The 25,375-nt window shown below is 46.8% G+C and overlaps 1 protein-coding gene across 2 annotated transcripts in view; it reads left to right on the forward strand.

Annotated features, from left to right (window-relative positions):
• Window positions 1–18,044: 18,044 nt before the first annotated feature.
• Window positions 18,045–25,375, forward strand: part of PLEKHG7 (pleckstrin homology and RhoGEF domain containing G7) — a 67,276-nt gene continuing 59,945 nt past the window's right edge. For both annotated transcript variants that reach the window (XM_019480804.2, XM_019480805.2), the window contains exon 1: window positions 18,045–18,138. The gene's annotated coding sequence lies outside the window, so the exon portion shown is untranslated. The remainder of the gene's footprint in view (window positions 18,139–25,375) is intronic.

Genomic DNA, 25,375 nt, shown 5'->3' on the forward strand with positions numbered 1-25,375 from the left:
GTCGGGTTTGTAAGTCATCATTTTTAACTAACTCAGAGCCTCAGGCAGAACATCCATGCATATCTATACTGTCTGTTGCTTTAAGCCTTGGCTAGATAACTCCGTCTGGATTGTTTTCAAATTACAGAGTGACAAGAGACAAAAAACAGTCTGATATGAGTAAACCAAACTCAGGAAGAGCAATATAAAAACAAACTGATACATTAACTATTTTTATAACCTGGAAGATGGAAAAACAGGATGCAAAACCAGATACAGCAGGGAAAAATAGAAAAGGTTTAGGGTCAACTTCTTTCATCTCATCTCACATGGAGATGTAATTTACAGTAAAAATGGAACCACTGAGTGAACAGTGGTGTCTCATAATGGTAAAATGGTCTACCCACACACAGTTAGGTCCAGACTTGGAGTCTTAAGTGGGGCTGAACTCGCACGTGACCTTGTATTGTTCCTGTGCACAGGGTTCATTCTCACCCTTAGTGAGAATGTATCAACACACTTATTTCTTTCTGTGGACCCATTTGTTCCCCTCACCATGAGATTCAAGTACTCTCATATCTTGAATCCCAGATCCGTCACAGAGGAATAGGGCTCTGACAGAGAATGTCAGGTGTGAGAGAACAGGCCCATTTTGAGAACAGCAATGAGATAAGTGACCTGTTGCAACCATAACTTGAGCGGTGCTGCTGCCTGCCATAAGAAAATCTTTTTCTTCTAAAACATGTTAAATACAAAATCTGTTATTGAGTAAAACAACAAGAGGTTTACTCTTCAGTTATTCTCTATGTTTATAACATGGAGAATGTTTTTAACATTTGAGTCACTGATCTTTAGAGAGCTACCACCGGACTGGCTTTTCCTCCCAGTTTTTCAGTCTTCTTTAGCTTAAAAATAAAAGAAATGAACAACAATGTAAAGGAGATTTCAAAGTTGTCCAAGTTTTTCTGAATTAATAAAACATATCAATATGTACAATGTATATGCATGTACTATTTTTCCTGCAGAGGTAAGCTGCTTGTAACTAAGGCCCAGCCCTCAAAAATATTTACGCACATAGGATGCCTCTAGACATGCTGGGAGGCTGCTCCGACATGTTGTAATTACAGCGCATCGAGGCAGACTTGATGAATGTGCTAATTAACTTGCTCCAGCCAGCCTCCACATATCATTCATCAGCATCCCCACACTTCAAAATGACAGCAGGGTTACTTTAACTAAAACTCGTCAAATAAGCTTTAATTAAAAATGCCACCACCACCATTCTGAAGCACGGGAACACTGATACACAAGATGCTGCAGGAGCTTCAGTAAGAGTAGCTGTCAGAGCCGCTCTAATTAAAGTGCACCCCTCACCTCCAGAGCACATGTAAAAACACCCGCAACTCTTATTTATTAAAACAGAGGTTAGATGCTGAAGCAGCAGATAGACACCAAGTTCCTACTTGCCTATTTTCTTACCTTTACTTGTCATTTCTGTCTTTTAATTCAGATTGGTACTTTAAAACCTAATAACAAACCTATAATCCAGAATTTTCAGAAGTGACTAGTAATGTTTTAGACCTTAACTTCTGAATCCCCAATTTCAAATTTTCTTATACTTACACAAATTATTGAAAACCCATCCTCTGAAACCAGGACCTTCTAAGGGATGTCAGATTATGGCAATAGTTACATTTGAACATCTTGGCCTCAAACACAGACAACACTTTTGAAAGTTCTGCTATAAAATTAGTACCATATATATCTATATAAATTAAATCTCTTATTCCAGAGGCCAGATCTGTTGGCCTATGCCAGGGGTGAGCAATTATTTTGGGTGGAGGGATGCTTAATGAGTTCTGGTAAGCTGTTAAGGGTCCACATGGGTAGCCCCGCCCCTTTATAGTTGCCCAGCCCCCTTGTCACCATCTTGGGACCAGAAGTCCCACCCCCTAACCTCTGACCTTTGCCACTGGATGTCCTTCCCCTTGCCCCCCAGAAATGCTCCTGGGGGGAAGGGGGTTGCCATCTTGGAATAAAAAAAACCCAAATTGTACACTAAAAGTCAGACACCTACTATAACATTTTAATTTTATTACAAAAATATTTTTGTCATTATTTGTGTTTGTGTACTGTATATAGAGGTGATGGCATAATATCTCAAAAATAAATTCTTATTTTTCTATATTGTGGGGGGGTGCGTGTGTGCATGTGTGGTTATGTATGGTGGTGTGTCTGGGTGTTTAATAGGATGTGGGTGTGGAGGGGGGTTATGAGGGGGTGTGGATGTGTGGGGGGTCATAGGGTATGTTGGGGGGGTTGTGGAGGCAGGGTGTGGGTATAAAAGAGATTGGGGGAGTGTGGGGACCCCCCCCATAATCCTCCCATGGCGCAGCAGCAGGCAGGGTGCTCAGGGTGCAGTCACCTGGCAGGGAGCAGCTCCAGCCAGTGCTGAACATCACAACAAGGGGCACAGCCTCCATGTGGCTGCCTGTATCGCCAGCGCTCCCTGCCACTCATGTGCAGTCCCTGCACTCACACAGCAGGGAGGGAAGCCCCAGATGCTGGAGCCAGGTGGCTTCCCTTCTGGGGTTGCGCAGCACCAGAGAGAAAACTCAGGTGCTGGAGCCAGCTGCCTTCCCCATGGGGGCTCTGCTGCAGGGGAGGGAAGCACCAGGCAGGGAAGGCAGCTAGGTCTGGAGCCTGAAGTTTATCTCTGGTGCTGTGCAGCCCCAGCAGGGAAGACACCTGGCTCCAGCACATGGGGCTTTCCTCCCTGCTGTGTGAGTGGCACAGAGCACCAGCAATACAGGTAGCCATGTGGAGGCTGCGCCCCTCACTAAGATGTGCCAGAGCTGTGCCCTGCTGAGCGCCTGCACCCTGAGCGCCCTGCCTGCTACTGCTGCCACTGCCTGCCCGGGCTGTGTGCCTTGGGGGGGGAAGTGGGAGGTCCCCACGCTGCCCACCCTAGCTCTGTGCTGCCACCACCTCATCTCCCTGGGTTCAGGCTCCACACTGCCATAAGCCCCAGCCCCACACTCTGGGCTCCTTCCCAGCTGCAGTCTCACCCCTGATGCTTCCCCACCTGCTGCCCAGAGCCAGCAGGAGCCTGGGGAAGTGAGCAAGTCCTGGTGGCTGCGACAGCAGCAGTCCCACACAGAAGCTGCATGCTGGTCACCGGGCCCTTCCACCCAAGAGGGGGCAGCTAGGCAATATGGTACTGTCGCAGGGCACCTTAGTGCCTGCTCCTAAGAGAGGAGAAACTGCCAGGGAGAGAGCCCTGGCAGAACCAAGTGAGCACAGCTGTGGGTTGCCAGAGCAACCAAGCAGAGCCAGCTGCCTGTAGGGGGCAGGGCCTGGCCCTTATAAAGCCCAGGGCTGAGGCCAGGCTGGCAGTTCTCTGCCAGCAGCCGGAGAGGCAGGAGCTCCCTCGGCCGAGATATGGGAAGGAGCCTAAGTTGCAAATACAGCTCATGATAGCCCTGGAGGCTTGAGCTATGATGAGGAGTTATGGCCAGGCGGCTTGCATTTGTGTTACAGCCTAGGGGCTTGTGGTTTTGCTTTGTGTTTGTGTTATTACACCCGGAGGCTTGGGCGAGGCTGTAGGGGTTGGAGGAGGCCTCAATTACTCGCACGCCAATGCGTGAGCAACTGGCGGCGAGGAGCGCGGCCAGTAGGTCGCAGGCGCAACCCATAGGTTGCAGACGGGGACCTAGACCCCAGATTGCGTGTGGGGGAACATAGACCCCGAAGGCGCAGCTCGCACGCCACTGCGCGAGCAGCTGGCGGTGAGGACCGCGGCCAGCGGGTTGCGGGCGCAACCTGTAGGTTGCGGACGGGGACCGAGACCCCGGATTGCTTGTGGGGGGAACATAGCCCCCGGCCCCAGGAAAGGGGCGGTATTACTGAGTAGCCCAGTGCGGGCACGGCGAGCCCCAGAGAAGGGGGGAGCGCCATACTGCGCAGCCCTAGAGAGCGGGGCCATACTGAGTAGCCCAGCGTGGGCGCGGCGAGCCCCCAGAGAGGGGGAACGCCCTTGTACGGTATTGAGTAGCCCAGCGTGGGCGCGGCGAGCCCCCCAGAGAGGGGGAACGCCATTGGATTTTATTGAGTAGCCCAGCGTGGGCGCGGCGAGCCCCCCAGAGAGGGGGAACGCCATTGTGTTTTATTGAGTAGCCCAGCGTGGGCGCGGCGAGCCCCCCAGAGAGGGGGAACGCCATTGTGTTTTATTGAGTAGCCCAGTGTGGGCGCGGCGAGCCCCAGAAAGGGGGAACGCCATTGTGCTTTGCTGACTACCCCAGTATGGGCGCGGCAAGCCCCCAGAGAGGGGGAACGCCCTTGTATGTTATTGAGTAGCCCAGTGTGGGCGCGGCGAGCCCCAGAAAGGGGGAACGCCATCGTGTTTTGTTGAGTAGCCCAGTGTGGGCGCACGGGCATAGCGAGCCTGGCCGCAGGCCAGTGCGGCAATCCCCCCCTCAGACCAAGGCAGGGCGCTGCTGTTGCCCCTGAGAAGACAGGGAGTAGCAGCGCAGGGAGCCAGAGTCAGGGAGGGTGTCCGTGCGGTTGGCCCATAGGACCGGTGGCCCGCTGGAGAGTCCCGGAGCGGAACCACACCGTCAGGGGAGGCCCAGAGTGGGCTAGACGGGAGTCCCAGCAAGAGGCTGGGCACGAGAGAGAGAGCCCAGAGTGGGCCACGTGAGAGAGGAGGCCCGGGAAGCGGGCGTATAGACAAAACAACGTCCATTACATCTGCGAGGCTTGGGGCGTGATATCAGGGGAGGTAGGAGCCACGCATAGCCCATAAGGCTAGGGCGCTTGGGTAGCGCCCATTGTACGGGGAGACCCACGAGGGGTCCAGGAGCTGACAGGCCCGAGGAAACACAAGGCAGCCTCCCTATTACATATTACATCAAGACGTGGTGGGCGAGAATGGAGGGTGCCCTCGGGCCGGAGTAGCGCGGTGAGAGGGCCTCAAGGAGATCACGGCCCTCCGTGAGGACCCCGCCGTGACAGGTACATTTCGGGGGCTACGTGTACACATGGGTGGAAGGGCTGGGAGGGGCACAATTTATTTGGGGGCCCCGCAGGCTGAATGAAAGTGTTTGGCAGGGCGGATCCAGTCCACGGGCTGTGTTTTGCCCACCCCCAGCCTACATGCAAACCATAGTGATATAACAATGAAGGGCCGTTCAGTAAACGTTTCGCTTAAGATTCAAAATTGCCTAGATACCAGTTACAGTGCATCTAATAATGTTTGCTACATTGTTAAAGTGCCATAAAGGTCTCCAGGGAACTGTGAAAATGTTGCCAGAGGGGCTCTGGCCTGGTCCTCCAGGTTGGGAGGAGTGCAGGGGGTTGGTAGCTCACCCATGTCAAAAATCTCAATTACAGTCTACAAGAGAAGAAACCAGATGGAAACAATGGTCTGACAGCTCTTTGAAGTTGGAACAGGCAATGATGAATAAACCATAAAGTGAAGATGATGAAGATTATGACAAAAGGTTATAAAAAAAAAAAAAAAAAAATTTAAAAATCAAATTAATCTTCCTCAGTGAAGTGCGGGTTGAACTACTGTAGGTAAAATTAGTCAGGATGGACAAGAACTCCTCTGAAATCCAATTAATTGTTGAGGAGCTGGTACTAAAACAATTTTAAATTAAAAGTTTAGCATGGTGTTAGTGGGGAGAACAGTATTTTCAGAAAGAGCACTGTTCTTTTGCTGCTATGGCCAGTGACCCTTATTTAATAATGGTATAGTCCTCACTGCTAGTAGCAGTATTATTTGTGTAGTACTGAGTGATCCCGTCACACTAGATGTTAAACTACTACTGAATCTGTAACTTCTTTGAATAGCTAATCGTCTTAATACAAAAACACAAAGCATGGAAGAAAAAACGGGATTATTATCCCCAGTTTGCTATTATGGAACAGAAGCATACAGAAAAGTTGTAATGTAGCCAGCATTTGCAAAGTATGTCATAAGAGAGCCAGTAACTGAACCCAGACCTCCCAAATCCCAAGCTAAAGCTGCAACCTTTCCAGTTGACACAGCCTGCTTCTGATCTGAGAACTATTTTTGATTTAGCCCCATGCAAATACAAAGAGGTTTTAATACAAAGAGTGAAATTCTGGCTCCTTAGATGCCAATAGAAGCATTTCCTGTGAATTCAACAGGGCCCTGATTTCACCCATTAATTCTAATGCCCTACTCTTTCAAGCACAGTATCATGCTACCATGCCTAACTGATTTTAATGCATTTAAAATAGTGTGGTATTTTGGTTAAATGTCACAGCATGTACTTTCATAAACAGACAGTAAGTTTTAAAAGGCAGCATTATTTTACTTGTGCTATGAAGGCTATCTGATCCGGACAGCTTATGCACACTTTTTTTTTTTTTTTCTCTTACAGCAGTGGAAATGCTTCTGGCATGCTGCAGAGGGCAACATCTGCTGACTATAAAAGTTATTCATGGCCTATGCTACAAAGAAAGGTAAAACTCAACCACCTTCAAGACACTATTACAATACTTAACCTTGCAATTTTAAAACAGCTCCTCTCCCCCCACCTTAATAGTTATGGCATTCCATTCAAATACAGTTTCAAATGAGTGCTAAATTGTGTTGCTGAATCCCAATATGTATGCTTAAAATACCTGTAAGCACGTTTTATTGGAGTGTGTATTTCCTGACTTGCTTGTCAAAAAGCTTCTTGTTGTTATTGTGTTGTTTTAATCCAACACCCAAGATTTGTTGCAATTCTGCATGTAGTTTAATTAAAAACTGTTTTGACAATTTGTCAATGGCTCTTTTTTGATGTTTTCATTAACAGAAAAGCAACATTTTTAAATGAGCTTGTGCTCCTTTTTTCTTCTTTACTATGTGTAGATAAGGCTGTTTATATTTTTCTTCTGCTCATTACAGAATTTACAGAAATGTCAAGTCTGGTGTTCCCCCCAGTTTTGTTAAATAGGTGCTTTAAAATACATTTTGATACCCTATGCCTGAACTGTGCAAGTAGTGGTGTTCTATCTTTAACAAAAGCATTACTTTTTGCGGGGAAGGCTTATTTTGGTTTAAGACTCTTCCTAAAATTCTATTTCTCTCAGATTTGCTCATATTTTGGTTTCTTAGGTCTTACAGTATCATAATCTTATTTCTCTAGTGGTCACTTATTACTCCTCAATAGCCAAATCTGTATATCTAATGTGAAACAAACATATAATTTGTAGTTTTACTCTCAGATGACCCTTTCAGGCCCCTTTTACATATCATTTAACAAGACCACACAAGACATGCATAAATTCATTTCAAAGTCTTTCCTTGTAAGTAAACACAGAAAGTGGATTAGATTCTTATGGTCAGAATTACTCAATCCAGAGAAATACCTGTGACTATATAGAAAGCAAAAAGATTTTTCCAGGAGGGAAGCTCCACAAGAACCCCTTGAGGTTGTACCACTTTCACAAACTGGAATCTTCAGAAATGACCTATTGTCATGAGATTTCCAGTCTCTCTTCCAGAATGAAGAGTTTCATAAAAACCAGAAATGAAATGGAATTTGAGAAGTTGCATAACAAACTAAATAGTGCTAACAAGCCACAAAACCACAAACATTTCAGTGACTCAAAACATTCATCAACATGCTAAAAATGTGTCAGGCCTAAAAACAACACGTTATTTTAATGAGCAATAACTGCATCTGATTTACACTGTAAATTAAAAATTATCATACAGAAAAAACAAAGTACCAAACAAGTCCTATAAGCAGTTGCAACAGTCTTACACAATGATTTGAGGAAGTTACTGTAAGAAAAAACAGTGATCAGTATAGAAGTAGTGGGAAAAGACAGGAAATGGACAGTCATCAGTAGGGAGCTACTTAATTTGTGATTTTGCAAAATCAGGTGTTCTCCAAAAATCCAAGAAATCCAGAAAGACCCCTACTAAAAATAAATGTTGACTCCCCATTGGAAGCCACCAGTCCTCATAGCCATTGTGGCCCAGTCTCACAGCTGCTGGAGTGGGAAAGGAACAGAGGCGCCACTGGTGCAAAGGAAACAAACAAGATGAGGGCTGGCCCACACCCCTCACTGCTTATTGGCTGAGAGGGCTGCTTGTCACATGGCCCCACCCATCTCCACCAATCAGCAGTGAAGGGAGGAGCTGCACAATGGACAGCCCTCTCAGCCAGTCAGCAGTGAGGGGTGGGTTCACAGTGAAAAGGACATGAAATCAGCTCCAGATGCCATGAGTAGCCCATGAAAATCCCTTTCACTTGCCGTGACTTAGGTAGATCCCTAGTCATTAGACTTAGACCCATTTGAGTAAGACTTCTAGGCTATAAGGACCCCTGCCAAAGAGTGGTGCCACCGCCCAACTGAGAAGGAAGAACTACATGGAAACAAGTAGTTAATAATTTCTTCTTAGGTTCAGCTTCAGAGAACTGGACAGGTTCACATAGCATGTTGTACCATCAACAGGGTGAGACAGTCAGGTACCAGAGAAAAACTACACTTGTTACCTTACAGGAAATAACATTACCAATCATCAACTCAGACTATTTGAAAGTTATTCCAGCTCAAAACCTTCATAATAAGGCATTTTTCTGAGCTTGTAAAAATATCAGGATGAAATTCTGAGACCACTGAAGACAATAACAGAATTCCCATCAACTTCAATGGAGCCAGGACTTTACTTCAGTTGTATAATTGTCTCCTTCTCCATGAACTGATGGGGTGGAGAGGTTTGCGTGTACTGATGCCCTAAGAGCAACACCACCGAGAGTCTTGTACTCCTAGTAGGGTCTCCCATGGTGGTAAGGTCAAAGGTGAGGTATCAGATAAAGACCAGTCCAACAATACACAAAAACCTCAATAGCAGAGCAGGCAGATGCAGAAGGTATACTTCTCAATGGCTGCAAAGGAAGATGAAGGTTGCAGTAGAGGAGTAACCTCAGTTGTCTTGGATCCCCTTCCCACTGGACACAGGTTTCTCCTCTGCCATGATCTGTGTGGTTCAGTGGCCTCCTTGTGTAAAACAGGTCACATGCAGGCTTCTCTCACTGGTACAACATCTACTACAATAACTAATATCAATACCCATAACTTCTACAAAGTCCTGCGGCAATGGGCAAGTGGCAATGGGGACAGACAAACTGATCACTGGGAGTCGCTAGTCATGGATCCACATGCAGACAGTGGTCAAGTAATGGTTGCTTCTCCTTGATATAGGACAGAAGGGTGGTTGCAATTGCAACTGAGCAGTCCTTTTTAGGATCCCCTCTGCTCACCCCACATGGGAAGGGGGATAGAAAATGTGCCCCAAACATAGGTTGTCCCACTTTACCTTAACCAACTGGATAGCCACTTCCAGGAGGATAACTCTAATTGAGGTTGAAACAGAAACATGTCTATTGCATCCTGGAATGTACAAACCCTACTAGAGGACCCAAACAGTGACAGATCTGAACACAGAATGGCTATTGTTGCTCAAAAACTCTCATGATATAACATTGATATTGCTGCTGTCAGCAAGGCCAAACATGCAGAAAATAACCAATTGAGGGAGGAAGGGGGTGGCTATATGTTCCGCTGGAAAGCAAATGACAGGTGAATACACAGCATTGGTTTCGCTGTTAAGAACCAGATTGTCAACCGAATGACTGAATTACCTCTTGGCATTAACACACGTCACATGACTGCCTCCAATTGACCAACAATTTGTTTGCTACCATCATCAGTGCATATGCCCCAACACTCAATGCTTAGGAAGAACAGAAAGAACAGTTTTCTGCTGACTGTTGTCACAACCAAATTAAGTAGTGCCCATGTCACAAACAAGTAAAACCATTCAAAACAGTTTTTTTTTCTGCACTAGGTTAACTAAGGGTTAACAATAATGATAGTAACTGCTTTTTTTTTGCTGCGCATGTCAAAAAGAGATTTATAACTGTGACACTAACTAAAAATAAAACTTAGCCTTCTGTGCTGTACATAAATCATTATAACTGGTCAGAGAAAACAGGGAGTAACCCTGTGAGATAACACCCTAGCGAAGACCGCTAGATAATTGACAATTCTAATTAAATTTATGACATAACAAAAAACAATTGGCTATTACACAAATAAAACCCATCTTCACTTCCGTGAAGAATGGGAGACCTCCGCACACACACCTAAAAAAACCTCTGAACGTATGCGTGAGAATAACTAACAAATTGATCGCTTGTCAGTCTCCCCCGTCTCAACCTTATCAGACGTAAATCAACGACCTGCCGGCCCGATTTTTTCTCTGTTTATCTGCCCGACCAAAAAACTCTTATGCAGACCGACCTATGACCTTTGAACCTTAAGCTGTAACTAACCAAGTATCTCTGACCTCCGCTATTCACCACCTTGACGGCGTGAATAAATAATCTTGCTTTGCAACCGATAAGCGTCTGCCTAATTAATTCCACTCCAAGCGTCACAAGTACCTGCCTGACGACCTTCTAAGGCCCCAGACCCTTATCTGCCCGGGTGGGAGTCAGGGAGAGCTGCTAGCCTGCTGCCCTGGGTCCCGACAACTGTGAGTGGATGTCCCTGAATCAATCAAAAGACAGCGCACTTCGGCTGAGCTTCTCTACCCTGTTTGTTCTCACCTGCCACAACTTGACAGAAAGGGTTGAACATTTTGCACACTGCAGCAGCCCTCTCTCAAAGGCAGCCAACATCGATGAGGAAATCCGGTATAGAATCTGATGTGCCAGCTCTGCCTTTGGAAGACTGAATCATTGTGTGTTCCATGATCACATCAGGACTCAAGCAAAGCTCCTACTATTCAAGGCTATGGAAATCCCAACTTTTCGCTATAGCTGTGAAGCTTGGGTGACCTACAGGGATGACCTGAAAAACCTGGAATGCCATGACCAGCACTACTTCTGGAAGATCCTTGGCATAAAGTGGGAAAATCATCACACAAATGTTGGTGACCTCACTGACACTAACACCACCAGTATGAAAGCACTGATTATCCAAATCAGTTGTGCTGGACAGGGTATTGTGTGCACATGTCTGATGTACATATACCAGAACAACTGCTATACTCCCAACTCAGCCAAGAACAAAGGACACTGAATGATCAACTCAATGACTGGACCTTCAACTCAATGACCGGACCATTGCGTTGCATTGACTCACCCAGGAACCACAGACCTCACTCAGGAACAGAACAGAAACCTAGCATTTGAAAAACAAAGACCCTACAGAAACCAGAAACCCCACCGTTGTGCCCTACCAGACAATGAGGACCCTGGATCTGCACGTAGGTATCTGAGCAGGGCTGTCCTTGCCTGGACATGTCCCTCCCAGAGGAGACACAGGTAGCCCACCCCTATAAAAGGGGTGGTAGGGTGTGACCTCCTTGGGACGCCCTCTCCATCTGGAGCACCAGTGCGCCATGCCACCTATCCACCCAAAGGCCCTGCCAGCGACCCCTTCTGGACAACACCTTGCTGGAGAAGACCCCAACTAGGCACTGAGGATCAACTCACAGCCTAGGATAGGTAGCTATCACCCACCTTCCTTCCCCAAGCAAAGGACCTGGGGTGCGTGTGTGTGTGTGGGGGGGGGGGGTGTAGGAGCCAATAACTTCATGAGCAGTATAGTATACTGCCTGCCTAATAAAACTGATATTTTTGACCCTGAGTTGGTCTCTGTCTTGCTGCAGGCTCCCAAGTAAATCCCCATCTCTCTAACCTCCCTTTGGGCATTGTTCCTCTCTGCTGCCTCTATTTCCCCCGGCTCTGACTTTCTCTCCCTCTCTGCTGACCTTCCAGCCCTGATCTTTGGTTTCCCAGCTCTAGCCCCTGCTCTGCTCTCCATCTCTGCCTCCCTCTTCCACTTCCTTGATCTCCCAGCTTTCCATTTGTGTCCCGCCACTTCTGCCTTCTTTCCCTGATCTTCCTGTCTCTCACTGTTCCCCGTTTGTGCCCCATCGCCTGTTTTCTTTCCCCAATCCTCCCTGTCTCCCTGATCTTCATTCTCCCAGCTTCCCTCTGCTACCTCCAGCAGCTCCTCACTTTCTTTCCCGGTCCCCACAGCCTCTCCTGACTCGCCCGCAGTTTCCTCAACCTGGTTCCCAGCTCCGCAGTTCACCTGCAGCCTCTCCAGTTCCCTCTGCAGCTACCATGCTCCCCTGGAACCCCTCTCCAGCACCTGCAGTCTCTCCCGGCTCCCCCCTCAGTTTTCCCAACCCAGTTCCTGGCTCCCCGGCTCACCCAGTTCACCCACAGCCCCTCTCCGACACCCACAGCACCTGCAGCTCCCCTGCAGTTTCCCCAACCCAGTTCCCACCTACCCCGATTCACCCACAGCCCCTCTCCAACATCCGCTGCACCCCCTGCAGTTTCCCCAACCCAGTTCCCGGCTCCCTGGCTCACCTTCAGATACCCCAGTTCACCCACAGCTCCTCTCTGACACCCACAGCACCTGTGTCTCCCTCACAGTTTCCTCAACCCGGTTCCCGGCTCCCCGGTTCACCCACAGCTACCCTGGTTCACCCACAGCCTCTCCGGTTCCCCCCTGCCCAGCTACCCTGCTCCCCTAGAGCCCCTCTCCCACACCTGCAGTCACTCCTGCCTCCCCCACAGTTTCCCCAACCCAGTTCCTGGCTCACCCACAGCTACCCCAGTTCACCCGCAGCCCCTCTCCAACACCTAGAGCACCCACGACTCCCCTGCTGCTCCCTGACCCAGCTCCTGGCTCCCCACAGCCTCCCCTCCCCCCCGTAGTCTCTTCACTCTGGCTCTGGCCCCAGTCTCTTTGCTGACTTCTCCCCGGCATTGCTCCTTCGCTCTGCTGTCTTTCGGCTTTTTCCTTTGATTAATTAACATTAATTAATCTTAAGTAACCTCAAGCCCCAATGACCTTGGGTAATCCCGGGGCCACTTGACCTTAAGTAACCCCAAGCACCAAGTTACCCCAACGCCCCCTAGTATTAACACACAGCCATGAAAGTACATGTTTGTGTATGTGTACATATGTGTGTGAACTCATAGAGGTGTTTATGTAATTTGTGTCACATCCTCCTGTCTAACAGTGCAATATTGAGAACCCGAGTGTTGATCTGGCACGTGTCAAATCAACACAGCTACATGTCTGGCAGCACTTAGGAATCAAAAACCATTCAGAGATGAGTCTAAGTTAGCATTAATTGCATGGCAAACAACCTGAAAAAGAAAGAAGCCAAATTCAAAAGCGACATATATTTTCAAAGCCTAGGCAAGAAAAACAACATCGTTCCAAGAGAACTAAACATCTACAATCCTCTGGATACTACACACAACTCCAAATATGCTTCACAACTTTGCAGGAGAACACTTACAAATCATATTCTTCATCTAACATACTCCAAAAGAGATCAACTCAGGAACGAAATCACTACATGCTACAACAACTTAAAAGAGAAAAATCCAGACATCTTCCCAAACATTATACAACGTATACAAAGAGACTACCAAAGATTTTCTACAATATCCATCCAACATAAAAAAGAAGAAATGGAACCAATTACTCCAGGAACAACTTTCCCAATGTACAATGTTTCTATTATTCTATGAATGCCATCTTTTTCAAAACTGTTTCCTACTGTTGCGTGTTTCCAGATGATGTCTACTTGGAACTGGTTAGAACAAAGCCATAAGACTTGCAGGTAAAATTCTGGCCTACAAAGTCAATGGCAAAACTTCTATTGGCTTTAGTAGCAGCAAGAATCTACCCTTATGGACCTTCCTATGATTGACCTATAATCAACAGTCTGAACAATAGCTCTACTTGAGAAGGCCCTAGGGTTGTACATGCATGGGCAGGGATAGCGTGCCACCACATATCATCCACCGCTGCGCAGGTGCTGCTCACCCAGCTGGATGAAGGGAGTGGGGGAAGCTTGCATGCACCGACTGCTGCTGCTCCACATTTGGCTGTTCACCTCCTCCCTTCCCTCACCCCACTCCACATCCAGCCACCAGGAGTACACTGCTTTGCGTCCGGCTGCCACGGGTACACTGATCCAAACAGGTTGAAAACCCCTAAAATAGAGCAAATAAGCCCTATTTTTTTCTGACCCTGTATTTTTTTTTTTTTACTGTAAGCCCTTACAAACTGAGACTGCTTCTTTCTGTGGGTCTGTACGCAGCATTTAGCACAAAGGAGGTTTCAGTCATTGTATTAAGACTAATTTTGAATCTTTTGGTCCAATACCAATGTAAACCAAAGGCAACTCCACTTACTTTAGTAGAATTTGTCTGGATTTCTACTAACATAACACAGAGTACAATTTGACTGGGTAATTTGTATTTTCACTTTCACAAGTTCCTTTTCCTATAGAAATCATAGAAAGCATACAAATCATGTGTCACAGTTTTGCTATGGTAGTATTATCTCAGAAGATAGATTATCTCTTGTACCATTTCCAACCCAAATAAGTAATTGCATACAGAAATGGAGACAATATAGGGAGTTGAAGATTTAGACAATGCTTACAAGTTAGTAAGGCAAGCAATTCACTAAGTTCTCCTGTGACCCCAAATCATGATTACAAGATTAAGACCCAAAGGAACAAAGGTGCTGCAAAGAAATGAACTGATTGGCTTGCATGAACTACAAATTTTGCTTTCAATGCCGGGCACGGAAGTTAAACTGGTGCTAATTGCCAACTGCATGGCCCACCTTTTTGCCTCAAGTACACTACAGAACTGTTTAAAATAAGACCTAATTTTCTCACTCATGGACTTTCTGAACCTGACTGATTTTGTGAAATGACAGCAGCAAATTTTTAATGATCCACAACTTCAAGAATTTGACTTAGCCAAAGTCCAGCATGAGTAATTTCTTTCTTCTTCTTCAAATTGCCCTTCAGCTTCAGTTGGGAGATGGTATTTTTTTTTTACTTCCTATCCTTCAAATTGCCTCCATTTTCCTGAGCAGGGATCAGGTCACCCCCTCACTGGGACCCCCATAGGCCCTTGGGGAGGTGCACCCAGGCCTAGGGTCAGTGAGGACCTAGTCAGGGAACTTCTGGACTGGATGTATTTAAATCAGCTGGTCCTGATGATCTCCACCCCAGAGTGCTAAAGGAATTAGCAGAAGTCATTGCGGGACGCCTGGCATGGCTTTACGAGCACTCATGGTGCTCTGGTGTGGTGCCAGAGGACTGGAAAAGGACCAATGTGGTTCCCATTTTCAAAAAAAGGGAGGAAGGAGGAACCAGGAAACTATAGGCCAGTCAGTCTTACCTCGATCCTGGGTAAGCTTTTTGAGAGAATTATCCTGGTGCATGTCCACGAGGGGTCAGCAGGGGAGATTATGCTTAGGGGCAACCAACATGGATTCATTAAAGGCAGGTCCTGTCAGACCAACCTGGTGGCCTTCTATGACCAGGTTACAAAATCCTTAGATGCAGGGGTAGCAATGGGCGTAGTCTTACTGGACTTTAGGAAGGCCTTCAACATTGTCTCTCACCCCATTCTCATTAAAAAACTAGGGGACTGTGGCGTCGACACCTACACAGTCAAATGGGTCGCAAACTGGCTGGAGGGCCGCACTCAGAGAGTGGTGGTGGATGGGTCTTATTTGACCTGGAGGGATTTGGGCAGTGGGGTTCCACAGGGCTCAGTCCTCGGGCCTGTACTCTTCAACATCTTCATCAGCAACTTGGACAAGGGGGTAAAAAGCACCCTGTTCAAATTCGCAGACGACACTAAGTTGTGGGGGAAAGTAGGCATGCTAGAAAGGAAGAATAGGCTGCAATCAGACATAGACAGGTTACAGGGGTGGGCAGATGAGAACAGGATGGTTTTCAACAATGACAAGTGCAAGGTACTGCACCTGGGGAGGAAGAACCAGCAGCGTACCTACAGGCTGGGGAACTCCCTTCTCATCAGCACAGAGGCAGAAAAGGATCTTGGAGTCATTATTGATGCCAAATTGAACATGGGCCAACAGTGTGGGGTCGCGGTCAGGAAAACTAACTGCACCTTGTCATGCATCTCAAGCAGGTCCAGGGAGGTGATCCTCCCCCTCTATGTGACACTGGTCAGGCCACAGTTGAAGTACTGCATACAGTTCTGGGCACCGCACTTCAGGAGGGATGTGGACAACATGGAGAGGGTCCAGAGGAGGGCCACCCTCATGATCAGGGGGCAGCAGGGCAGGACCTACGAGGAGAGGCTAAGGGACCTGAACCTGTTCAGCCTCCACAAGAGAAGGCTGAGTGGGATCTAGTGGCCATTTACAAACTAGTCAGAGGGGACCAGCAGGCATTGGGGGAGTCCCTGTTCCCCTGGGCACTACCAGGAGTGACTTGAAATAACGGTCACAAGCTGGCAGAGGGTAGATTCAAACTAGACATCAGGAGGTGCTACTTCACTGTCAGGGAGGCTAGGATCTGGAACCAATTTCCAAGAGAAGTGGTGCTGGCTCCTACCCTGGGGGTCTTTAAGAGGAGGCTGGATGAACACCTTGCTGGGGTCGTTTGACCTCAGTTCTCTTTCCTGCCATGGCAGGGGTTCAGACTTGATGATCTGCTCAGGTCCCTTCTGACCCCATCAACTATAAAACTATGAAACAGAAATGTAGGGTTGACATGTGCTCTTAGGTAACATTGTTGTTCCACCAAAGTTGTGGCTATATTTTGGCGGCTAACCCTGTATATAATCTGTAAAGTTCCTGAGGATTATTTTTCTGTATCAGAAGGTTAGTTATTATTTTTTTAATAGAAACTGTTTCCTTCAACCCTATATAAAGGGAAATTACCCATTGCTGATGAGAGATTCTTTAAGGGCTTTTTTTGTGTAAATACTAGGCCTGTGTGAAGTGGCTACTATTCCCTTCAGATTCGGATTTGGCTGATTCGGAGGACAGTGATTTGATTCAGTGATTCGAATCATTGTCCTGCATCAATTTGGCCAAATCTCCAAATCAAATCGGCCCCATCTCCCACCCTCTCTCCCAACCATGTCAATGGCTACCCCCCCCCCCGCCCCGGCCCCAGTGCTTTTAGAAAAAAAAAAAGCCCTACACTCACCAGCTCCTTCCAGGTTGGGGGGGGGTTCCCCACTGCCCCCCATTGCCCCACACTGCATGGGGGGCTCTGCCATGAGCCTCCATGCCCAGCCCACTCTCCCACCCCCATCAATGGCTACCCCACCCAGACCTAGCATTTTTTTTTTAAGAGCACCACACTCACCAGCTCCTGGCAGGTCGGGCGGGGGGGTGATCCTTGCTGCCCTGCACTGCATGGTGGGGCTCTGCCCAGGGCCCCCAGAAGCCCTGACAGTCACTGCAGCATCCAGTGAATGCAGGGTTTTTTTTAAGCACCAGGATGCTGGGGCTGGGAAAGCACCCGTGGGATGGGGGCTTGTGGCAGACCCCCTCATGAAGCACAGGGCAGAGTATTTCCCTCCTGCCTGGCAGCATCTGGTGAGTGCAGGGCTTTTTTTTTTAAGAGCTGGGATGCTGGGGCCGGGCAGGGCAGCCATTGATGAGGCTGGGAGAGTGGACAGGGGCTGGGGGGCACTCAAGAGGGGTGGGGGATCAGGCAGGGGATGGGGCCTGTTGGGAGTCCTCCCATGGACCCTTCCCTCCTCCTCCAGCCCCCCTCCCCAGCCCTACTTACTGGCATGGAGCCCAGGTTCAGCTCCCTGTGGCAGCAAGCAAGGACTGCCCAAATTGTCAAATCTCTAAATCTTTCTCCAAATCTTTTCTGAATTGATTTGGAGGCTTTGAATCTATTCAGATCTTTTTTTTGGTCTCCTGATTTGATTCAGATTTGGAGATTCAGCTGCCAAATCAGGCCAAATCTCCTCTGAATCAAATCAGCACCAGAAGCTTTGCACAGCTCTAGTAAATACAACTTTTCAGGCTATCAGGAAAAACCTACTCATTTCAAAACATTACAAACACTCCCAAACAAATGCAGAGCAAGGGAACTTCTCCCTTTTTATTTATTTTTTTTCTCTCCCTAAAGTACACATTTTATTTGAGTTTGCTTCACATTGACCTTTGGTATTCCAGTGATAGCCATTTTAGAGCACAGGACTAGTGATCACAACATGGACTAGAAGCTGCAATTTTCCTACATTGATGATGATTATGCAGCATGTTGGAAGATCACAGATGCTGGTAAGAATCAGGAAGATTATCCTGATAACTACACCACCCCTTTCTTTTAATGACTGCTATGCTGTTGTCGTTTTGTTTTCTGTTTAGCTTTGCATATAATTTCAGTTTAAAGAACTGTTTTGGAGCTATGGGAGCTGGTTCTGAAAAACACAGACCTTTACTTTTAGTTGCAATTTTATCAATATTTCTTATGAAGAATGACCTTGAATAGCTGCATGATATTGATTCCAATCTTGATTTGTTACTGAGGAAACAGGCTCTTTAATTCTACAGGTTATGTTTTCATTTGTTCCCAGAAGTAGTTTCCTAACATTCACAGTGAAATGTCTTTAATGCATAAATCATTATGTGAAAAAGGGGCTGTAAACTGCATCTATTTATAGCTGTTGTTATCTTTATTATATCTATGTAAAATGGATAACAGCAGTAACCCACTTTTGGAGAATGTACTAATAGATCTGGATGAAATGCAAGGTATTATTGATTGCAATTATTTATAAGCAAAGCTGGTAGCACTGCCTATAGCAGCACCACTGTTAGCCAGTGCCTCATACTAAGTTTTTTTCTGATACTTCCCATTTTATGATCAGGTTTACAAATCACTGAAGCTGGCCAAACTTTAACCATCTGGCCTGAAATGCTGCATATGTTGGTATCTGCCTCAGGCTCAACTTTCTAGAAAACTATAGTCTAAACACTTCAGCCTTTTTAGCAGCAAATCTCGTAGAAAAGACATTGTTTAGCCCATGGTAAAAATTTTTGACAAATTCTCTCTGGTAAGTTTCAGTTTAGGATCTGGGCCTTGAAATGTGTTTGGGAGGGGCTGAAGAATAAATGGCCTTTATGTTAATAATGTGCCATTTGCTGTTCCTGTAAAAATCTGACCAAATTAGACCAAGTTAAAAACCACTGGGAGATTTCAGCTACCACATAATCCACAGCTAGATTTCCAAAAGACTCTATCCAAACTAAACCTAATCCAGCCTGATCAGGACTTTCTCTGCAGTTACACCTGTTGCTGCTCTGGGCAAGGCAAGGATCAATCCCTGAAAATGAAAGCACAGAGTACAGGCAGTCCTATGACTTATGACACAATTGGTTCCTGAAAACCGCATCTTAAGTCGAAACGTTGTAACTCAGAACCAATTTTCTGATAAGAAACAATGTTATAAATGGGGGATTGGTTCCTGAACCAAGGCCCAATACCCTATTTTCACCAAAAATACCCCAGAATTTTGTACTCGATCAATTATACATGAGTAATATAGCTACATTAATGTATTTATATCATAAATAGCAATCATATTGATTTGGAAGGACTTCTTTGAGGTGACTTTGCTGGACTTTTTGAAGGGTTCTTGGCTGGAGTCTTCTCAGGAGTCTTGGCTGAATTGCTAGAAAAAAACCGACTGGCTAGAAGGAGAAGCCTGAAGAGTGGGGACTGGCACTGGCTGAGTGAGAAGGGAATGGGGATGAGGAGCCAGCATCAGAAGAGACCATATTGGAACAGGGAACAAACTGGTGAGAACAGCCAAAAAAAAGTCTGTCCTCACTAAAGCACACTCTGCTCTAGAACCCAGAATGAGACTCATGTTCCTCACATCTCTCCATTCTTCTGCTGCCAGCACCTATTGCTGATCTGTATAGAGCAGTGATTCTCAACCTCAGTGCCATGCCACCTTGAAGTGCCTTGATTCATAGATGTTAGGGTCAGAAGGGACCTCAGTAAATCATCAAGTCCGACCCCCTGCATAGGCAAGAAAGAGTGCTGGGTCTAGATGACCCCAGCTAGATGCATATCCAACCTCCTCTTGAAGACCCCCAGGGTAGGGGACAGCACCACTTCCCTTGAGAGCCCGTTCCAGACCTTGGCCACTCTAACTGTGAAGAAGTTCTTCCTAATGTCCAGTCTAAGAGATCCTTTTAAGGATGTCACAGTGGGCACTGTTAGGGGTACAAACATGATTCACAAGATAAATCTAGAGTTTTCAACTAGGAATTCATACTGTTAAAACATTCTAACCTGTTTGTGTTCTTTCTTGAGTTCTTTGCAACAGAAGAATTCTTCTATTACTTTTCTATGGTCAAAAATGAGTGAAAACTAAGAGCTGGCATTTTCTGAGAGGTACTTTGAGTCTAACAAGGGGACCTCAAGTCTAAAAAAGTTGAGAACCATTGACATAGAGGATGAAAATCATGCTATCAACTATGGTTAGCTCAAGTGGCAGAGTTCTGATCACTTAAATAACACTGCTTGTGTTGGCACATGGGTGACTTTAGGGAGTTGTGGAGGATTGTCCTGTGTTAAAAGAATATTATTCAGGTTGGATAGTTAGCCCTCAAAAGTAGGGAGATACCAGAATGAAGGTTGTTTTGGCCATTTTATTTTGGTCTTCTTGTGCTGCATTATGATACAGCTTTTAGTTCCATGATCGCATATTTTTTTGCTATAGAACTTGTGCCTCATTCAGGGTATAGCACATATAGGCTGTAGAGATAAATCATGGATGGTTGTGTAGCTTAGAACTGTTTCATAATGAAGCGGGTGAATGTAGCCTTGGAGAACTGGATTCAAATCCCTATTTTAATCACAGAGTTTCCATATGATGCTACTCAAGTAATTTAAACTGGAGATCGCTAATCATTCCACATTTTCTGGGTGACTGACTTGAACCCTTGGGATCTAATTTGCAGAAGAACCGAGAACACAGATGTGGCTGTGCTTTGAACATAATGGGCTATAAAGTACTAAATAGTATGTAAAATCAGCTCTAATGCATCTCAATCTGCACACCAAAATGAAGGCACACTTTTGACCTTTATCTCTGTTTCTCAGTTTCCATCTGAAAAATGAGTACAAATACCATTCACTCACTAACCTCACAAGAGCATCATGACAATAAATTTGTTAATATTTGTGAAGTATTCAGATCCCATAACAATGAGAAGCATATAAAAAGCCCTTGAGGAAGTTAATAATTCTGTCTGAATGATGGACAGTAAGACATGGGGGCACACGCTGAACAAGAATAAAATAACATCTGTTCACAAAGTGAGTACTATCTATCCTGCATACCGAGCAGGATTCCTGGGGGAAAAAAATGGTAGGCAATCATGTTATTAAAAATGGTATTATAATACATACCTCTGAGAAGACCAAATTGAAGTTGCCAGCCCAAACTGAGTGCTTAACTTTACAACCTAAACAATATTCTTCTAATGTATTTTGTGTGGATGCATTAGCTATAATGTGTGTTTAGTGCGTGATTGTCAATCACTGCAAGTTTCTAGCTTGATGGGTTCTTTTTATGAAGGGTTTTCATACAGAGAGAGAGTGTGTTTTTCCTTGTGTATATGTAACTCCATGAACCACATCCATAAGAGTAAGAACTGTACTTACAGTGAGGAACTGTGTTCAGTATTCATATATATCAGGCCAGCTTTAAAAAAAAACAACTCACAAGACTAGATCTAGAGGGCCTGCAGTAACATAGATGTACCCTCTCTCCCCCACCCCCTTCAGACACCATGGGCATGTCCAGATGAGAGCACACATGCCTCTTGCCCCATCTCAAACCCCTTTGAGGCGAGGCAAGAGGCACATGCGGGAACACAAAAAAGGGGATGAAATTAAAACCCTGGATATCCAGGGGTCAAAAAAAAAAAAAAAAAAAAAAAAAGCTCTGCAGAAGAGTGGACCAAGGTGAATCAGTCCTCCACAAGAAATGCTCTGGTTTTGGCCAGAGTGTCTCTTTGGTGCTCCTGCTGCCCCTGGCCCCCAGCTCTGGACATGGTAAGTTAGGGAATGGAGGTGGGGGGATACATGGGTGTGGGTGGGAGGGGTGACAGAGGGATGTGGGGGGGGGGTTGGGAAGTGGCAGGGGGATGTCCCTGGGGCTGTGGGGGGTGAGGACCTGGCCCAGACCAGTGCAGCTCACTAGTCTGGCTTTGCACTGGAGCAGGTCGCACAGCTCTGGGAGGCATGCACAGGAGCTATGTGACCCACTCCAGTGCAAAGCCAGACTAGTGAGCTGCACAGGGCTGGGCCATGTCCCAGCACATGCCACTTCCCCGCAGGCACAGCGGGGCAGAGGCAGGACCTGGCGTGGCACGCAGAAACCGCATGGGCGGCACGAGCAGCCCCAGGGCCAGCAGGACCCAGCTGGGCCCGGCATGCAGTCCCTGCATGCCACTCCAGGTCCTGCCACCATGGGACCAGCCCAGCCCAGGTGGCAGAGGGGCCCCAGGGCCAGCAGGACTCAGCACAGGGTCCCCAAGATCTGGGAGCTGGCAGCAGCAGGCTCAGAGCACCCCACTCCCCCTGCTGCTGCAAAAGGTAAGTTATGGGCCCTGGGTGGGGGGCGGGCTGTGGCCTTCCAGGGGGAAGCTGGGACCCTGTGGGGGAGGGGGTAGTCCATGTGCTGTGTGGGGGAGCTGCACCCTGTGGGGGGCAGGGGACCTACTCTTCCTGAACAGCCCCCCACAAGATCTCCCACACTCACAGATCCTCCAGCAGTTGCCCCACACCTACCCACACACCAACCCATATCCCTCCACACACACCCACACACCTTCCCCCACACCCCTTCCTGCAAACGCCACATCCCCCCATCACACATCCATCATGTGCGAAGAAAACCAAAAACACAACATCAACACATACAGGTATTTAGAATGTATTTTATCATGATGATAGAGACACTGGTAGGCTTCCAAATCACTTTAACATTGTAAATATACCAATACAGCATTGCCCAACTGATCACTGTCTCTCTCACTCTAGGGTGGGTGGGTGGGTGGGTGTGTGTGTGTGTGTGTGTGTGTGTGCGCGCGCGCAGAGTGGCCTTGTAGAAGAACATGGATTTGGGGGTATTTTTAAAAATGGATTTGGGATGCTGCTGCAGCAGTCCAGCTGGCATAAGGGGTAGTGTCCCCAGGTACCAAGTGGCTGGGCCCCAGAAGCTCCTGAAAGTGAGTAGCCCTGAGCTGCTTACCAGGGCAGCTTTTTGTATGGTTGGGGCCAAGACAGGGCAGCATTTTGTACTGCTGGAGACAGCACAGGTTCTGGCCCCGGGCTTTAGCTCCCCCTGGCTGCAGATCCAGGAGAAGCCAGGCAGGGTTATTTTTCCCCAAGTAGCACAACTTGCTCCAGAACAAAGTGCGTGTCTGAGCACATGCACTGAGGCAAAAAGCCCCAGCTCAAATTTGTACCACTTCTATTTGAGCTGCTGCAAGCACACGTGCTTGCATGTGTGAATGCACCCCATGAGAGCAGCAGCAGGGACTTTTAAAAATCCCCAAATCAGGTAAGAATCCATTCCCCCAATCTCTCCCCACCCCCCACTCTCAGCATCCCCACTTCTCCATCCTCAGAAGCATATACCTTCTGCTCCCATTTGACCCTTCCCCACCAACCACTCTTGTTGTCTCTAGATGATGTGGGGGGGGAGAAGGAGGGTTGCTTCAGAGCCATTCCTACCCTGCTCCAGCTAGGAGCAGTGGGAGGGTTCCTCCTTTCTGCCCACTTCTCCTGGATGTTCCCTGCCATCACTACTGTCCCTTGCTGAGCCTGGCCAGAGCAAGGCAAGAGCAGCTCTGTAGTGCCCACCCCCCTCCCCACTCAGCCAGGCACAGGGACAGGGGCAGTCGCGTATGGGGGAGGGAGGTCAGGGGAGTGGAGGGGATGTGCTGCTGAGAACAGGGGGGAAGAGGGAGGATGCTGAGAGTGGAAAAGGGGGGTGGATTTTTACCTGATTTGGGGACTTTAAAAAGTCCCCACAGCTCATCCCACAGCATACTCTGCTACCTGGTTGGATGGGGAGGGGGTAGCTGGGAGTAAGGGAGTAGCCATCCCTGCAACAATGGTTGCTGCTCCTGCACCTCCCTTTACAAAATCCTGGATTTGACTATGGGTGTAAAAAGGAGTTAAGACCCTAAATTCCTTTCTGAGTCTATCCAGCTGTCATATTTTTTTAAATTCAGAACAAATTGTATGTATGACTGTATAGAATTCCACAATCTTGTTACATTCAACTAAATGTAATGTGGCTTTTTGCCAGATCATACAAGGCAAATTTTTTGTTCTTACTCTTATTTTTATAGACCGTGTACTGGGTTTTTTTCCCCTTTGTTTCCATCAACTGCTTTTAAGTGAAAGCTAATTAGACTCTTTATTATACAGCACTTGAATGTGCTGTGCAGTGGATAACAAGCCATAAGATCTCTGAACTTGGGGCAAAATTTTATCTTTTTATGCCTGAACCAATAAGATCAAATCTATAGAGATGAATTTATTACTTCATCACTCCTGTTTAAACGAATATGTGTTAGGATGAAGATGTGCTCACTGGCCTGGGCCAGTCATTTTAAGCTCCTTAGTAGAGTATCTGGAATTGAAAATGGGCTCCTCTCTCCTGTTGTGCATGTACAGCAACTGTTGCACTGTTCATCCCCATATTGCAAAGCTGGGCAAAGGAAGGGAGCAACATGAGGATTGATTAGTATTTGAATATTGACCATAACCCATGCACTGTGCAGAAAGCATGGGTCTCCTGACATACTTTTCTTTCATGGCCTATAATACCCATGTTACTCCAGCACAGTACTCGAGCTATCCCAGCTGCTGGCATCTAGATAAGGTGTACACATATTTTGAGGTACTATGTCTTTGCCAAAATTATAGGCCCATTTCTAATGCAACAGAATATTTTGTGCTTTCCAGCACATCCTCTTGCGTACAATATTTGGCCTGTCACAGATGTGGCACAGAGCCAGGAGGGCATTCATACACAATGCATACCATAGCTGGTGTAGAAAACCTTTTGGGCTCTAAGCACAAAGTGTTCCAACACCCATAGGTTAAGTGGAAATCCTAGCAACTAATACAGCAATAGAACTTTTGCCTGTAGAAACCAATCCTATTCATTTAACGTATTTCTTTTACCCATTAGGTGATGTAATCTAGTGAGATTGTTTTATGCTGTGTCCAAGGAGCATTAAACAATGAGTTCAATATGCTGCCAAAAGGGTAAATAAATACCCAAGCGCTTTACTCATCTACAGTTAGAGCCAGCTCCCTTAAAGGACTTGAACACCTAAACAGTGTTTCAATACCCTTTTATATACCTGCCCCTATGGAGAGTTTTTGAATGATGGATTAGGCATCTACTGTGTGCACGTGTGCATGTGCATGTTGGGGGGGGGCATAGTTAGGCACCTCAGAAAGGGACCCAAAACA

This window comes from Alligator mississippiensis, chromosome 4 (assembly GCF_030867095.1).
Source record: "Alligator mississippiensis isolate rAllMis1 chromosome 4, rAllMis1, whole genome shotgun sequence".
NCBI lineage: Eukaryota > Metazoa > Chordata > Crocodylia > Alligatoridae > Alligator > Alligator mississippiensis.